We start from the raw sequence: 19,369 nt of genomic DNA, 5'->3' as shown, positions 1-19,369 counted from the left end.
AAAGGCATTGAACCAGGCGGAGCAAATGCTAAGAGGTATTACCACGATTGACTCAAAAATAACATTCTTGTCTGAAACCTCCCAGCGGGCAATGCGACATCGGGCCAACAGTCAGTCCGCAACGCCCGCGATAATTAGGCAGAATGCCCAAATTTACACAGCACCCGGAAGTGCGATAAACCGTCGTATTTCGTGTCCCGCGATTTGCGAGATTTCGCGAGACTTTTGCACAGGTCAACAAACTTTATCACAGCTGCTATGGCTTTTACTGTGCTGCGTAGCAAGTAGGGGTAAGTGTATCTCCATACTTTTCTACGTATTTTGATACGAAATTTTCCTAATTTTACCGCATCTAAGTGATCGTAAATATTCATTGAAATGTGTCCATATTTTCCTTCTTTCGTAGGAGGTATTCTGACATTACCTTGCATTTAGCGTGTTCCTGACTGGTATAAGCAATGTTTTTCCCCAATTTTTTGATTTTTCACAAGAAAAATGTTGGCAGAAGTGAAAAAGCGCAGAGTTCGATTGATGCACGATGTATTTTATCAGCTTTTATGGCCATGAAAGTTACACATTTTTCGATTTTCAACCGGAAGTTGTGTGACGGCTACGCTAAAATCACTCATTTTTGCCGATATGGCGCGAAAAGTGCACGTTTCGCCAACATGGCCGCACTTTCGTAGTCATCACCGTGACCGCATACCGGTCCCATACATAGCCTTTTCTGTACCGATCCGGCATAAAACAAAGCCATATCTGATCTGGGGCCCTCGACTTACGTGTACTATTCCATTAAATTAGCAAGCTCTCTTGATAATATTTATGCTTAATCCATTTTATTTTTACACGAATTTAACAGTCAACTGTGAGAGTTAAACAGTGACTCTGGCGTCTGGTCAGACTCAGATAATTATATTAATTAATTTAGGGATTCTCAAACTAGTTTGGTTGTGCCTTTTGTTTTGGTTCTGATCAACTCAAACTTTACAACCAGCCATAGAAATAAGCAGCATTTCCCTTGTGCGAGTTGTATTATGATTATGAACAAAGCAGAATTCAGTGAAACAAAAAGCCAAAGTTAAACACTTACATTTTACAACTTGTGCACATGTGGAAAAATGAAGGGAAAACTTCATGAATTTGACACCTGTAATTTGTTTTCATGAAAAACAATTTTTTAATGCAAGCAGGTTTTGTCTACCATAAATTGCTAGCTACTTTGATCAGATCTTTTAAAATCCCCATACTTGAACTAAGCAATTTTATATTCCTTCTTATCATTTGTCATTTGCCAGGACCGAAGAATACAAGAACAGCTTCTATCCTCGTAATGGAATCAACTACCAGCCGGCAGCCATCATCATCAAAGTCAACATCAGCCAAGTCTTTCCATACCAAAGTTTGGAGCTACATGCAGAATGACCACTCAGTGCAGCTGTACACAGGCGGGCTAGAGCGTCAATGTGGCTCTACTTCATCTAAAAATTAGATGATGTCTGCAACCCACTGTATTTTTATGAGCACCTTTTTATTTTTATTTTTGAACTCTGCACCCTCAGTTGTGATGTTTGTTGACAGTTTGCGATGCCACGGAAGTCTGGACGTGTATAACAATTGGTCATGTCCAGTACCACCTTAGATGTAGATGTTGTTGTTTTTCTGACGGATGCACTCAACCATCGAACTTGCGGAACATTGACAACAAATTATCTAAGACACAGACTTCACACATCAGTCTCCATTGCATTCCTGAATCAGCGTTTGCTAGACTTCACATACATGTAGGAACAAACAATCTTGAAAGCGGAGTTTGGGAGAAGGACGAGAAGGATTTTGTTCAGCTTATTCTTTCAGTAAAAGAAAAATCCATTTCAAGTGATTACATTTTTGTATCTCTGATAGTGATACTTCAAAGGTGGGATTCCAGAGCTTTACATGAACAAAGCATTTATTGTAATAAAAAACTGATTGAACTGTCACCGTTATACAATTTAAAGATGTTTTACTCGGATAATACTTTTATTCTCAGTGACACATGTTATGCAAGTAATGGTCTCAAGCAGGGTAAAAATTAGTATTTATTTTTCGGGGGCTACTTTTCAAGCTTGCCTGCGTAAAAATAACACTCTAAAATTTGTTTTGCATTGAACTCTATGCAAATTTATGGGGGCTCTTTTCTGATCTTCGGGGGCTCTTTTGGGCATTTCGGGGGCTATTTCGTCCTGAGCCCGTGTATTTTTTTTCACTGGTCTCAAGTTCTCAACATACATGTCAAAGTCAGTTTATAAATAAAATATGAATATTATAAAATGGAAATATTATTCCTAGTCCAATTTCATTTATAATTATTTATCATTAGTAGTAGTCTTAATAATATATTTTGTGTTTAACCGGCTATGGTGATAATAATGACGATGGCAATGATCATGATGGCTATGGTGATGACGGTGATTATGATGATGGTGATGGCTATGGTGATAATACTGACGGTGATTATGATGATGGCAATGGTGATGATGCTGACGGTGATTATGATGATGATGGTGATGGCTATGGTAATAATGCTGACAGTGATTAGGATGATGATTATGATGATTGTGATGGCTATGGTGATCATACTGATGGTGATAATCATGATGGCTTTGGTGATTATGATGATGGCAATGGTGATGGCAATGATCACGATGGCTATGGTGATAATGATGATGGTGATGGCAATGATGGTGATGGCAATGATGGTGATGGCTATTGTGATAATGCTGACGGTGATTATGATGATGGTGATGGGGATGATCATGATGGCTATGGTGATAATGCTGACGGTGATTATGATGATGGTGATGGGGATGATCATGATGGCTATGGTGATAATGCTGATGGTGATTATGATGATGGCAATGGTGATGGCGATGATCATGACAGTGATTATGATGGTGATGTTAATAGTGGTGATGGTGATGTTAATAGTGGTGATGATGATAATGATCGTGATGGCGATGATGACTTTGATGATTGTGATAATGATGTTGAAGGTGAAAATTAAAATAGTATTAATTTTATTTGCGCCCTTTCAACCCACCACACATTAAAAATGTTATTCGATAGTCATTACTATACAAACAAAAACAGAAAATAAAATGATCAGATATATATTTTGCGGGTCACTCTAAAACAAAAACAAACAGAAAAGAGAATAAGGGAAATAATTTTGTAATTATTTTATTTTTAAAAATACACATGAACTGGAGTTACATAAATTGACAAAAGAAACATCAAATAAAATATTACTATCAAAGAATGCCTGGGGATTACCAAAATAAATTGATGTGAAGGCTCTCTCATTGATTAGTCCATGGTTTACAATTTAAATAAAAATACATTTCAGAACTTTTACAACCAACCGCCTGCAATACAGCCATGACATTTAAAAGCAGGGATGGGAACAATCATATTTTCATTTTTCAATGACAATACCAATGCCAATCGCTCCCCCCCCCCCCCGAAAGTTTGTATTTTCACAAATATACATTTGAGAAAGAAAATGTATCTTCTTTGTTAAAATGATATCAAAGCCTGGCCAAAAATGGCACATAAAGACACTTAAACCCTTCCCACTGTCCCCTATTCATTCTAGAGGTGGTATTCTATAGTGTACTTGATTGTACTTGAGTACGTATCCGCATCCAACTTGTACTCTGCAGCTCTGTAGACTTCTATTATTAAGTAGCGCATAAGTATGATACACAATAATGAGTATATGGGGCAATACAACACCTCTACGTCCGGGGGTTACGCACCAGAGTCTAATACGTGGATATCCCTAATCACCGTCTGTCCTCCGTGCGTGTTCATGTACAGCGCACGGACACAGAACATCGATAATCGACGCAAAGCTAGATTTAACGAAGTATCCCCCGGTTGGCACATGACGTCATACTCTGATGACCCACGCATATCGTCTGTGTCACCGCTGTTGAATATGTTGGAATGAACATGGTGTTGTATTTACCGTGTTCCTGACTGGTATAAAGAAGTGAAATAAAGGAAACAGTGATGGTTTGAAAGTTTGTATATTTATCATCACAATGAACCAAATTACTTTTTGATGCAGTAGCGTTTTCATATATTTTTTTAATGCTGCATATCGTTAAGTTGCTATGTTTTTTAGACTGTTTTAAATGCTCTTTTTAGAGCATGTTAACGTTAAAAAAATATCTTGATGTTTTGTAAAGATGGATTATTTGGTCTATCTTCTTTATATTGGTACATAAATGAAAAAAATCCATAGAGAAACATTGATGCAATCGTAATTTTCATGTACCAATGTTTTCTGCTTAATGTCCGTTTTTACCGTACATAGCTTGCATACGACTTGTGTAAATACGAGCGAATTCGCGGACGCTGCGGCAACGTTGGGCCAATGTACCTCGAGACATCTGATCAACATGAAGTTTCGACATTGATCCAAAGTTAAAATGTCCGCCAGCCCAATATTGACCGGGTGTTGGGAAATTATGTTGAAATGTCTGCCAGCCCAATATTGGCCTAACATCAATTCCATCTTGAAAATGATGTAGACCGTTATTAGTTAAAATATCATACGATAGTTGTGAAAGACCTTAAATTCGAAAACGCATTTTGGACATTGTTGTATAGGTAGAGAGCTGGAAAAAAAATACCTTCCGGGAAGAGCCCTAACTTCAATGTGAAAAAATAAAATACACACAATAATAATTTGGATTGTGACATAACATGTGAGAGTAAAATATAGGTTTTAGGCTCTAAAATGGTGTATATCATTATCAATCAAAATGTCATACGATAGCCTTAAAAGCCTTCAAAGTTGAACACGCATTTTGGTCATTATTGTATGTATTATGCGGGTATATGGCCTTCCGATATACCTGCTAGAGCCCTAATTACCTTATGTAACAATAAGACAGAGACATAAATTCTCGGGATCTGAAATAATATATATGAGTAAAGGACATGTTTTCAGCTTTAGCATTGAGAATTTCTTTATATTTAGTTAAAATGCCATATTATGATATATAGGCCTTTACAAAAGAAACGCAGTTGCACATTTATCTTGGTATTGCGCGGATAAACCTTGCGAAGATGTTTAAGCTAGCATACACGTGGTTGCAAGGCGTCTGGAGGATCTTCGTTTTAAACATCTTCGTGCTCGCACTCAGCGACTAATCAATACGGCACTATTTCTTTTCCCGATTCTATGGGACAGTTTGCCTATTAGTCTACGTAATGACCTTATCTTAGTAAACTTCGTCAATTGGAAACAAAGCCTCAAAACTCACCTCTCATCCCTCGACATCAGTGTATAAATCCGATACAGGCATTCTCAATTCAATAATTTCAATTTAAGTTTTATTTATAAATTATGTGTACAATTTAATACGCGATATAAGTCCGAAACATGATTCCATCTTATTTCAAATTTGTTTAATGCAATATTTTGATAACATTTAATTAGGTAAATTAAAACCATGGTATTATTACCGGGTATATCATTAAACTTGTGAACCTTGTAATGCAATATATAATGTGAACTTATTTTTTTTATATTGGCTTACATTTGCTCTTTCCTCTCATTTCTTTGTTTATGTTATTGTTTATCCTTGATTTGTTACTCTCTTTATTTGTCAGTATGCTGTGTTTTTTAACAGTCTTCTGCACTCAATTGGACCTAATTTCCAATTCAATAATCTCAATTTCAATTTCATTTATATAATTTGTGATCAATCAGATATGTGTCATAAGTCCGGATAATAGTTTCATTTTATTTTAAAGTTACTTAATATACATGTAATACTTTGATAGCATTTAATCAGGTAAAGAAAAATCCAGCATAAATATTGAACATGCTAGTTACATTATATTTCTATGGAGAGTCAATGCTATTATGTTATTGAAATTGTAAATTTGTAATATGTTATTGAAATTGTAAATTTGTAATATGTTATATATAATTTCTATGTTGGTGTTACATATGCTCGTGCCTCGCCTTTCTTTATATTCTTATTGTTCATCCTTGATTTGTTACTCTCTTATTTGTCCTTATGCTATATTTTTACCAGTCTTCTGAGTGCATCAGTTGGTTGGGCGGAGGGACCTTCACGGTTACAGTAATTAAGTTTGCTCTCTTCTTCCCTGGCCGCCATCTTTTGCACTCAGAATATTGCTACAAAAATGTGTATTTGCACATTTTTTGTCATTCCAATTTTGTATTTACCATGTTTATATTGTTAAATTGTTATATTTCTTGAAAGTGCCGAATAAATAATACAATACAATACAAGTAATTACCGGTTAGAGCCTTATCTTTCATATGAAACAAAACGAACCATACATAACAATTCGGCATGTAACATAACTTATAAGAGTTAGGGACAATATCCCAGCTTTAAAATGAAGTATAATCATTGTTTAATTAAAATGCCATTCGATATCTTGAAATTCCTTCAAGGTTGAAAACGCATGTTGGCCATTAGTGTATGTATTATGCATGCATAGCATTCCGATATGCCTGCCAGAGCCTTAATTGCCTTCTGTAACAATAAGACAGAGACATAAAGTATTATTATTATTTCACATACCGAGATGTTATGTCACTGTTGTATTGTTACAAAAGGTAATTGGGGTTCTAGCAGGCATATCTGAAGGCTATACAATCATATAACATAAAGAAATGGCCAAAATGCGTTTTCAACCTTGAATGCTTTTAAAGCTCTAGTATGCCATTTTCCCTATTAAAAGTATCAAATACTCCATTTTAAAGCCTGAATGTTGTCCTTTTTGTAATACTTTCATTATTATGTCACATGTAGATATTTTCAGGTAGGGATGTTTTTGTTACAGATTTAAGTTAAGGCTGAAGTTAAAAACTGCTCTGTTAACTCATAATTATAATTATGTCACATGCCGAAACTTCTTGTCTGTGTCTTCCTGTTCAGGATAAAAATTGGGGCTCCAAACGGCGATTACGGGGTTTATCTTCACTGATCAAACATAAATATTCAAACTGTTTTTTAAACTTTGAAGGCTTTGTAAACTATCATATCATGTTCTAACAAAATAATGAAATACACCATTTTGAAGATTGAAACCTGTCTTTTACTCTCACATATTATGTCACATGCCAATTTTGCTGCACGTATTGTCACACTTTCTTCTCGTAGAACCCACATCACCCCCATTCTCAAAACTCTTCACTGGCTCCCGGTATGTGACCGAATCATTTTTAAGTTGTTGTTGTTAGTTTTCCATTCATTGTATGACTCTGCTCCTTCCTACAATATCAAGTTGATTGTTAAGTATAAGCCTACAAGATGTCTTCGTTCATCTCAATCCTCCTTATTAGTTGTCCCTAAGACGCGCAGTTCCTGGGGGGATAGAGCTTTTTCTCATTCTGGTCCGTCCCTTTGGAATAAGCTGCCACTTAGTATTCGTAATTTAACTACCCTTCATGCCTTCAAAGTTGCTCTAAAAACCCATCTCTTTCTAAACAGTGCTATTTAATCATGTCAATGTAGCGTAATAATTTGTGTTGTTTTAGTTTACTTTATTTTAGTTAAGAATGTTATATTTTTGTGATAGTAATACATGTTTGTACAGCGCCATGGGCGTCAGAGCCTAGCGGATACCGGCGCTATATAAATATCCATATTATTATTATTATTATTATGTATGGCTGGTTTTGTGACACATTGCAGTTATGGCTCTAACCGGACGTCCTTTTGTTCCGCCCTCTACCTACAGCCATGGCTAAAATGCGTTTTCGAATTTGAAGGGTTTCACAACTATCGTATAACATTTTGACTACATAATGACCTACACAATTTTCAAGCTGGAAACCTGTTCTTTACACTCATACATGTCACATGCCAAAACTTTGTGTCTGTGCCTTATTTTTCAAGATAAGAATTAGGTTTCTAAACGGCAATTACGGGGTTTTTCTACACTGAACAAACACAAATGGGTAAACTGCTTTTTTCAACTTTGAAGGTTTTGTAAACTGTCGTATGACATGTTTACTAACTAATTATCTACATCATTTTGAAGATGAAAACCTCCTCTTTACACTAATATATGTCTGATGCCAAATGTCTTGTCTGTGTCTTATTGTTTTACACTAAAGTTTGGGTACAAACCGGCGTTTACATGGTTTAGCCGCACAATACACAAACAAATGTGCAACTCCGTTTTCAATTTAAAAGGCCTTTAAATTATCATTTGACGTTTAAACCCAATATAAAGATATATTCAATGTTAAAGCTGGAAACATGTCCTTTACTCTCAGATATTATTCCACATATCGAGACTTAACGTCTCTGTCGTACTGTTAGAGAAGGTAATTAGGGCTCTAGCAGGCATATCGGAAGGCTATATACCCGCATAATAGTTACATACAATAATGGCCAAATTGCGTTTTCAACCTTAAAGGATTTTAAAGCTATCGTATGACATTCTAACTATAAACTGAAATACACCATTTTAAAGCCTGAAACCTGTCTTTTACTTTCGCATAATATGTCACATGCCGATTTTGTATGCATGTCTCGTTTTGTGTCACATTGAGGTCATGGCTCTGAACCTGACGTTCTTTTGTTCCGCCTTCTACCTATACTCAATGCCAACATTTGAAAGATGTTACAACTATCGTATGACATTTCGACTACATAACGAAATACACCATTGTGAAAATGAAAACCTACTCTTGACATCATATCTGTCACATGCCAAAACTTCCTGTCTGTGTCATATTGTTCGAGATTAAAATTAGGCTCAGACCGGCAATCGCGTGATGTATCCGCACTACACAAACACAAATAGGTAAACTGCTTTTTCAACTTTGAAAGCTTTGTAAACTATCATATGATGTTTTAAAGACCGTCAATACTACTGGGCCAGAAGGGATTAGACCACACAGCGAGTTCATTGACAGGTGGCTATCTCATTAACTCAGCTCTCAACTAATATAAGAAAAAGAGGATCATGGGGGACCAACATGCACCGATTGGGGAAGTTTTCTATATGGAGGGAGCAAGTAGCTACAAGTAGGACACTGGGGCTTTAACAAAATAATGAAATACACCATTTTGAAGTGCAATTTCACCTTTGCAGCAACACAGAAAAAGGTCATGTTTATCTTGGAAAGTCCAAATTGACGGTGAACAACGATATTGATAACATAGGTATTACAATCGACTAGAAACTTCTGTGGACCAGTCCCATGTCATGTGTGTCTGTTTGAAGTCAGTTTGGCTGTGTGACCGATGCATGTGAAAATCAAATGTGCACGTGGTGTAAGAATGGTTACAACACTGGGGTAATTATCCGTGGGACACTAACAGCAACCCGACACATGACTGATCGAAATATTACATGGCCTTCGATGGCCAAGAGTCGGTCGGTTCGGTTCGGCTGTGACCGACACCAGGGACCCTTTTCACAAAAAAAAATTTCAATGACAATTGACAGTAATCAGTGACAAATCTGCTGATAACCAATCAGAGGCAAGGATTTCAGTAGCTTATAACAACAACTTTCATTTGTCACTGATGACAAGTTTTGTGAAATGGGGCCCTGACCGACATCAGCTCGACTCCAAGGCGATGATTATGAACTCGGATTTCCACGAATGTTCACAACTAATAAATAGTTTCAGGGTAGTGTTAAAGTCCCACCTGTCCCACCGGAGTGTTGGCTCAGTCAGTAGAGCGTCCGCCTCACAACCGGGAGGTCGTGGGTTCGAACCTCGGCCGCGTCATGCCAAAATACCGTTAAAAGATGGGAGTTACTGCTACCTTGTTTGGCGTTCAACAATAAGGAATAGAGCAACGTCGATCTGGCGCTGCTCAATGGCTGCCGGGCTCACGATCAATTGGGAAACAAGAATTTCCGTTTCGGTTTAATAAAATAATAACATTTGGAGTTGACTGAAAGTATATTTATTATTTGTTATTATTATTATTATTATTATTAATGATACTTGTAACGATGGCTTTACCAAAGTAACGATGAAATGCCATTTTGCATATATAAAGTACTATAACTAGTACCATCAATTATCATTACAATTACTAGTAGTGGTTGTTGTAGAAGTAGTATCACTATAATTGTCACTTGGCTTACTTTTCCTTGTCGGTTTATGTTTTATGTGTGAGCGAAAGAGAGAAAGAGAGAGTGTGATAGAAAAGAGAGAGAAAATAGAAAGAGAAAGAAGCGAGTGAGAGAGATTGAATACAAACCAGAGACATCAATACATAAACAAATTGTTTTCTTTACAAACATTGAATCACTTATTTGTCGACGTCAACGCACTTTTTATCTTCATTTTTTGAATAAAATACCGTGAACTATCCTTGAATTTAATATTTTCTTTTATCATATTCCTGCTAAACGACTGCCTTATGAAGTTAAAGAAAATCAATAGCAATCTGAACAAAAAACAATTATATAAAATAACATCAGAAGATATCAGCTTTCTAGCTTCTTTGGGATTATAACAAAATTGAATCAATAGTTACCTGAGCACAGGAAGCTAGATTCACTATTTTGAACGGAAAATGTAGATATTCGAAAGGAAAACTAAAAATAATATAAGGTAATTTCGATTTGGCCGAGTCTTATAATTCAGTTATTGTCCAGCAATCGTCTTTCCACAAAATCATTAAATTTTCGCTTCATTAGTGATGCCCGCCCCCTGCTAATAGGAAATTTATTGATTTTCCCTCTCTTTCTCTCTGAAAACCACACATGCAGACACGGATTTCAGGAAGTGGACGGTATCCTCGTGTTTGAAAGGGTTTGGCAGGAATAATAGTTGCTATCATATCACGGATATTGATTGAAGTGGGCAAGATTTGATACAAGCAAGCGCCATTAGCGGCCAACAAAGCCGGATACCGACGCTTTCACCAGACGTCATCATCACCATCATCATCATTATCCCTATCTGTGTCACTATTGTCCCACGATTTTCGAGTACGCTGCAATTAAGAATCAAATTGATAGTTATAATGATGATGATGATGGAATAATGAAAACTACAACAACAACAGTAACAAGTAGGATAATAATGATAATGATAATAATAACGATGATAATGATAACAAATAATAATAATCATGATAATAATGATAACGAAATAGATAAAAACAATAAAAGCAATCATAAACGATGATACAAATAATAATGATTATAATAATAACAAGAAAAGCTATATTATAGTGGTGGTAATACAAATGATGTCATCATCATGGTGATGATGATGATAACGATGGCGATACTATTTTAATTTATACAGTATAACAGCTGTAAATTTAATTTTTTTAACGAACACCTTGCATGTGAGGGACGCGTGAACGACAGTATTTCTGCATTCATTTTGAATACGTTTTCTTTTCGAAAACTAAGTGACAATAAAAAGAGGAAGCATTATCGATCCATTACCAAACAATACCAGAATCTCAAGCAAAAATAAAATGACATTCGAATTATGGCTGTCTATAACATAACCTTTCATGATCAGTATATAATTTACTATATCCCCCGATAATTAGTCTCGCAATTAGGGAATGTATAGGTTGAGCGGAAAATACTTTGATAAAGTTATAATCTTTAAAAGAGAAATAGGGGTCGTAATTTTTTTCTTCTTAAGAACGGGTAATGTAATGAATATTGGATGTTGGACAGAGAAACGGTGGGGTAGTGAGAGGGTGGTTTAGAAAAATAAATACGTGAGAAGATTTCAACGAATAGAGGTGGTAGGGGGGGGGGGCTGAGGCATGATATACAATAAAGATATCGGAGCAGTTACTATAAAGTGTCTGCATACTCGCAAAACTCACACTCGCTTCTGGCAGTCGGCTAAAGACAGTTGCTTGACACTCTTTCGTTTTCGCAGTGAAGTAAGCAAGCAAGGTGCTCACAATAAACATTTGTTCCTGAAACGAAGCTTTCTCACCGTCTTAAGTAAGTTATGATATACGTTTTGATATTACATGTATTTAAATCAAACACTAGATCAATATGGAACTCATAAATTGCAATACTTATTGATATGTTAATGATTGTATTAACTATCTTACACGATCATTATTGTGTTCCAATTTATATCGCTCATCATTGGTTGAAATAATGTTGTTATTCTAGGTTGTAATGATTACCAAGCATGTCTTTCCTCCCTCATTTTCTATATCAAGATCGATCTCATATGTTCTTTTCATTTCATTGTCTGTTTCTATTCCATTCTTCTTTTTGTATGTGCTATGTTTTTCCTACTTTGAATATGATCTTGCATATTGCTTTATGTTATCTTAACAATTTCGTATCAAAACGTTTTGTATTTTAATGTATTTGTTATGTTTCATTTCATTTTAATTGGACTCAATCTTTGCCTGCTATTTTATATGCATGATTTTTAATCAAACAAACTTTTCAATTACAATTGCGATATATTAAACCTTGTAGCGTTTATAGAGTTCGACAAATTTTACGTTCATTTTAACACTGGTAAATGTCCTGGTCAAATTCGTTCTTTTCATTCATTTTCATAATTTGTTCCAATTTTAAAAATTAGAGGTGCGATTGCTCAGTGGTAAAGCAGTTTTCTCGTAACTGGGAGGGGGGGGGGGGTCCCTGGTTAAAAAGAATTCGATGCAATATTGCTATTTAGTAAGAGAGTAATACTCATTAACAAGATCGTCGAAGAATAAAGCCGTCTTTCTTTTGGTGCTTACTCAGAGTTTTCCTCAAAAAGCAGATAAAACAAACAAACCAACTAAAGGCTCTTTTCCGCATCCAGTTTTGTCAAACTCAATTTTGTTTTGTCCCACATTATTGGATTGCTTAAGTTTCATTTCTTATCTCTCATCACAATTCATGAATTATCGTCATCAGTCAGAACAGTGAAATAAAATATCAATGAAATAACTTATTCTAATTTGTATAATTATTATAATTTATATTGAGGCATTGGACATGCTTAACAACAGAAAAACAATCTACTATTCCCTAAAATCGAATTAATTTTTCATAAAAATTGATTGAACAAATTACGAAGTCGATCATGACATTCTGAAAAAGGATCTTTAGATGAAACGAACTAAAATTTAATCTGACGGAAATAAATTGAAAAGTGTTGAAAATAGTTTAATAATAATAATAATATGACAAATTTATATAGCGCTTGTGACAAAAGTTTCAAAGCACTGTACATGTACACAAATCAAAATTACTTCAAACAAAAATCAATATTACTAATGGAATTAACATTACTCAAATTACCAAGAAAACAAAATATTACCAACATAACTTAACCAATTATCATTACTTAAATTAACAAGAGCTACACTTGAATGACAAGTGTATTTCTGATTGTTGACATCTTGCATTACCGAGGATTCTAATCAATTTGGTAGGATGGGCTCAGTCATTTGGAGTAGGAGGGGGCAGCCGTCTTTAGTATACTGGATCATAATTTGTCAAGCTTTATTTCTTTCTTTTTAGTAACGGCACCCTTTCAGGTTTTAAAAAAGTTTGCGTCACCCCAATCTCAGTTTCATTAAAGAGGATTTGTTTTTCCATCCCACATACATAATTACCTACGGGCACGTCTTCACGTGCGGGCTTCTTGGCTAAAAAAGGTTATATTATTCGGATCCCAAATATATATATATAGCGAAGCGTGTGAGGAAAAAAAGACGAATTGATAATGGTAACATTTTTATTTAATAAGTAATTTACACTATATACGATTGCCAGAAATCCTCCTGATTTATCAATTTCGCGAAAAGTGAAGCAAACAAGATATGATTTTGTTTGTCGATATAACAACATAAACTGAAATAAAGTTGTATTCGGGGGCGATGTAGGTCGAATCACAACGATATACGGGCAGTGACGTTTTTGGAATATCGTCATATCATGGTATGGGTCTCATTGCCTGAAAGTACTCCCTGGAAGAACTCGAGCCAAGTGAACAAGAGAAAGACACTTGACTTTAATTTCTTCTCGCTTAGATTTTGGTAATGGCCTTTTGTTTAGTTCACCTGACAACCTACTCGCAAAATTACAAAGATTACAGAATGCTGCTGCTCGTGTCGTGACCCTGTCCAACAAGTACAGGCACATCACACCAGTCCTCAAATCACTCCATTGGTTGCCCGTAGAAAATCGTGTTGTTTTCAAGATTAGTTTGCTATTATTTCGCTGTATGCATGGCTCTGCTCCGCAGTACAACATCGGCTTGATTAAGCATTACTTTCCTTCTAGACAGCTACGTTCTCAAAACTCTGGCTTACTTGTTACTCCTAGGGTTAAAACAAAGTGGGGGGAGCGAACCTTCGCTCATGCTGGGCCTTCGTTATGGAATACTCTCCCTCAATGGATTAAAAATAGCAGTTCTGCTGAAGTGTTAAAAAGCAATCTTAAGAAATATATGTTTAATTTAGCTTATAATTGATTACCATAACCTTTCATGTATGTACCTTTCCTATTGCACTTTGTATTAATGTATCATGTATGTATTTCATCTATTGCACAAGCTGCGCCTTGAGCATTTGACTGTCAAGTGGATTTGGCGCCTTATAAATCTTATGTATTATTATTATTATTATTATTATTATTATTATTATTATTATTATCTCTGAAATGTTATTTCCTCATCAAAATATCAACAATGATATATTATGACATCTTGAGGTTTTTCATACCTGAAGTTGACGTTATTCCAAAATATATTATTCTCTCGCGGCACACCAGTTGCATGGATGAGTGAGGTAATTGACCAATCCTTTTAACGTGGAAAATAATTTTAAATGAAACGGACTCTGTCTCTGTCCCCATATTTTGATATTCCTCTCTGCTGTACACTACACTAAGTTCACGGAATGGATCATCCTAAAGCATTTTTGTCTAATAATCAAATTTCGATACAACTCTTACAACAGATTTATTTAAGATTTGCGGCGTTACTAAATCACACAATACTGGTTGGTGTTGCCAATTTCGCAACTTCCACAATCCAACTCCTTGTACGTGCGTTCTATGTAGCGCATTTAAGCCCTGCTATTAAAATTTCTCATTAAAATTCATGATTTGTGGGCACTTTTCGTCGATTAAGTTATCATGTGACGTCCCTAATTGCCAATTTCATTTTGGAGGAACCAATTTAAAATTGTGTTTATTCGAATTCATGGTTTATTCGCGCTTTTCGTCGAGCACTCATTCAATTAATCACGACAAAATTAATTTATCATTTGCCGTTTCTAATTTCAAATTTCCATTTGGAGGAACGAATTTATATTTTCTTTCATTAAAATAGGTCAACATTTGTTAGTACCTCCCTTAAATATAAATCAAAGTTTCGTTTGAAAATAAGTGTTTAAAGGTATATACCAGTTCTGGTCTCGCGATTGCATTGTAAAAAAACGTTGTGGAATCGATCAAAAAAGGTTGATCTTGTAGCATAATTGGTGTGTACCGCAAGGTCCTAGAATCATCAAATTGATATGAAATTTGGCCCAGTCTTGATAAAGATTCAACCACTGTACACAGAAAGATGTATATGGGACTACCATGTATCTATCCCATCCAGATAGATATAACAATTTATGAAATATATCAATTAGTAGGCGATTTCCCGGCAAAATTTGTATCGTCACGTATTATTCAAAACATATTCTCACATGATTGGTAATAAGAGCTTCCGTGTCATTCTTTGAAGTGGAGGCGTTTCCTAAACTGGCCTTTACCTTTAATATATGTATTGACTATTGCATGGATTTTGTTCAAGTTGGCTTAGATTTTAAAACTAAATGAATATTAATATAGGAATTCAGATAGAGGTCTTGAGCAAGTGGATTTCGTGTGGATGGGGATCATGCATAACACTTAGGCCTAACTGAACACACAAAAGATGTATTGCCCTGTAGGTGGCAAAACATGGGTCGGTCGGTCGGAAATCTAATTTAGTTATCTTTTTACTCCCTCTTCGGGCTGATATTTCTTAGTTTTTAATGCCTAAATACATTTTTGTCTTCATTTTGTTTAATAATTTTATGAAGCCGACCGTACATTTCACGATTTTGGGATCGGTCGCAAAGAGCAATCTAAATGTATGCCTTATGCTGATGAATAAAGCATTTTGCATTTATATTTAAATAAGTTTATAAGGAGAAAAAATACCCTTTTATTTTATTGAGTGACTTAGAAATGATTATCCAACTAACAATGGATTGACTACATTTAGATAATAAATCAGTAAACGAGGTTGTAAAAATGTGCCATGCATCCTGTAAACTAATGATGATCATGATTCCATCCTCCACTGTCGTTTCACCATGAGTACATTCCATCAACAAAAACGTTTTGTTTGTTTGTATGGGGGGGGGGGGGGGCATTTTTTAAGGCGTCTGCTCTAACGAAGCATTGAGTAGTGAATACTTTTGGAAACAAGTAATATATTGACATGGTCCCCGTTTAGACCTTCTTAAATGCGTCCAATATCGACAATGGAACGGAATAATTTAATCAAATTCATTTATTTTTGAGGGAGTTAAAATCGAAAAGAGGTAGGGAACAAAATAAACAACATCCATCTTAACTGAATGAATATCTTTCGAAGTTGAATGTCGATTCGTGAGTGCGAAGGCGGGAGATCAGTTTGAGGCAATTGGCCACGAATTTGAATGAATCTTAGCACACGCTAGACGGAATGAATTATAATTGAAGTGCTAAATCTCTTGTCCGAAACAAAACTTGAATAACTGAAGTTATATTTTGACTGGCAGTCTCAATCAGAAATGGGGCTTTTGCTAAACTCATTAAACGTTTCATCAAATGAACTATAATAAACAAATGCGAAATTGGCCTCTAAAGCCTATGGTTTATTCTTTGAAGACTATTTTTGAGCAATTTGTCTCATATTATTTCACGTTCTTTGTAAAAAAATTCCTTCCTCTCTCTCCTCGCTGTCCCTCTTTAAAATTCAACTGGAGGCATGCGCCCCAACCTGTATCAATGCCACTGACTATAATCATTGACCCGCCTTGCGAAAATTAGTTCGGAAAAAAGAAGGGGAAAAAAGGGGGGACGTCTAAAAAAAGAAAAACGCAAACATCGCGTTGAATCATTGGCGTCTGATTTCCTTCATAAGCGCGGATAGGTAATGCCTAGGTCACATTTGCCGCAGCGGCCTTGCGTTATGGACTATCTACCGCCAATATCAATTATAGGGCCGCCGCAGCATTAGCACGGTAACATAAGCTAGCGGTCACGTGTGTTAGGGTAGCCGCAGGGCGTATTTTGAATTTGCCGTGCGGCCTTTAAAATGATGATTCACGGTCGCCTTAATTCCCACGGCAGCCACAATTTTGCTTGGGTTCTGCAAAAGTCAATTTTAACTCATAAGACCCTAGGACAGCCGCATTGCAAACGCAAGGCCACCGTACGCCCGACGTAGGGTCGCCGTGGGAGTGGGAGTGTCGTCTCGTGGTCGAGTGGTTTAAGGCGCTTGACTGGAGATGCGAAGGTCGAGGGTTCGAATCCCGACACGGCACTAATATCCTTTGGCAAGATATTATCCTGCACTTGCTACTCTCCACCAAGGTGTCAAATGGGTACCCGGTAGGATGCGGCCGATGTTGATCAAACAGCTTATGAGCGTCAAGTAACGCCCGGCTGGAATGCTCCCCAGGGAGTGGAGATTGTGCACATAATGTGTGCGGGCAAGCACTGAATCCAATGACCGGGGTAATAGTATATTTGTAAAGCGCTTAGAGACATTTGTATTAAGCGCTATATACAAATTAAATATTATATTATTATTTTATTAACCTCTCTACGGATGGCTACTGCGTGTGTAATTGCTACGGCGAACCTAGAAGTGAAAAAGGGAAAAGGCATTCGCCCTAGGGTGACCCTGAGGCCACCGCAGATTCCCTTCGGTCGCTGCAAGTATCTCTCGATTTCGGGGGCGTACGGCCGCCGTATCCTAGCCGTAGAGCAAATATGACCTATGCATTAATGACTACGGGTTATGCCTGGATTACATTTGGCCTGCGATTAGTCTACGGAGCCAGTATCCTGCTCGTATCCCCTTTTCCGTGCGGCCTCTGTGCGGTGGCAGGAGGCGGCCGTGAGATTTTCGTACGGATTCACGGGCTCCGCAGCCTTTACGATTTTGTTTCGCGAGAAGCTAAACAAATTTGAAAAAAAAGCCCGTAGCCCGTATACATGTCGTAGGTGGCATTGCACAATCCCCGCACGGGCATCGTCAGGAGGACTTGCACTGATTGTGCAGCAAACGTACGATTTTTCGGTGAACATGGGGGCAAAGAAAATCGTACGGAGATTGTAGACTTATGTGGCATTCGCATGGCAATTGCACAGCTATCGAAAGGTTGCTGTACGGTCAGCGCGCCTTCTCCGCGCAACATTTGCACGGAAGCTGCACGGGCTTCGTATGATTTCCGTGCGGAGGCTGCGGAGACTGCACGGCTACTGCATGCAAATTGCACGATTTCAGTACAATCTACGAGCAGCCTCTGTACGGATTTGCCCCGGCCTGCCCCTGAGGGCCAATACAATAAATGGCACGATGCTCGTAGGTAATGTAAACACAAACATCGTAGCCCGTAGCCTCCTACGATGTCTACGAACAATCGTAGACTAATTATCGTACGGCGCCCGGAGCAAATGTAATCCAGGCATCATACGGCAACCACCTGCTCTTGGTCAACATACACAAACTCACTAGCTGTGGATAAGTCATTATTTATTCCAACAGACCAGTCCTTTCGAATGAATTCCCTGCCTCAATATGTTTTTCTTCCAAGAAGTATATTATTAAAAGTAAAGTAAGCGTGCATGTCGCTTTCCACAAAATCGATGTGAAAATCTAAACGTTTCATGTGACCACAATGTTTTTTATTTTGTAGATATGATGCGTATACTGATTGGAGTAACTGCCCTGTTGGTGAGCTTAAGCACCAGGCTAGAGGGGGGCAGGACAGAACAAACAACATCTGAGACGTCCACATGGTATTCATCTTTGTTACAGGAAGACTTCACTGACACGACTAACCTATCCGAAACATCTCCTTTCAAGTCTACCTCTCATCCTGGTAAGAGCTCCGATGGCAACATGTCAAATACAATCGAGTGGGGAGACTCTTTAGAGATGGAAACTGAATTCAACAATGTATCTGGTTATGACGAATCCTTCACAGAGAGCCTGAATGATGCAACAAAGGGTTCGATTCAATGGAGGTGGCGCCCCATAAAGTGGGCGTGGTGGCAATTTCTACAGATAACGTCTTCTGTACTTGGTGTCGTGGGCCAA

The 19,369-nt window shown here is 37.0% G+C and overlaps 1 long non-coding RNA gene across 1 annotated transcript; it reads left to right on the top strand.

Annotated features, from left to right (window-relative positions):
* LOC115927389 lies at positions 1 to 2,319 on the top strand. Its single transcript, XR_004065607.1, has 2 exons — positions 1 to 290; positions 1,299 to 2,319. It is a non-coding gene; the product is annotated as an uncharacterized LOC115927389 (long non-coding RNA).
* The last annotated feature ends 17,050 nt before the right edge of the window (positions 2,320 to 19,369 follow it).

The sequence above is a fragment of the Strongylocentrotus purpuratus genome, unplaced genomic scaffold (genome assembly GCF_000002235.5).
Source record: "Strongylocentrotus purpuratus isolate Spur 01 unplaced genomic scaffold, Spur_5.0 spur5_scaffold_20, whole genome shotgun sequence".
Lineage (NCBI taxonomy): Eukaryota > Metazoa > Echinodermata > Echinoidea > Camarodonta > Strongylocentrotidae > Strongylocentrotus > Strongylocentrotus purpuratus.
This window is presented reverse-complemented; position numbering and strand designations above follow the sequence as displayed.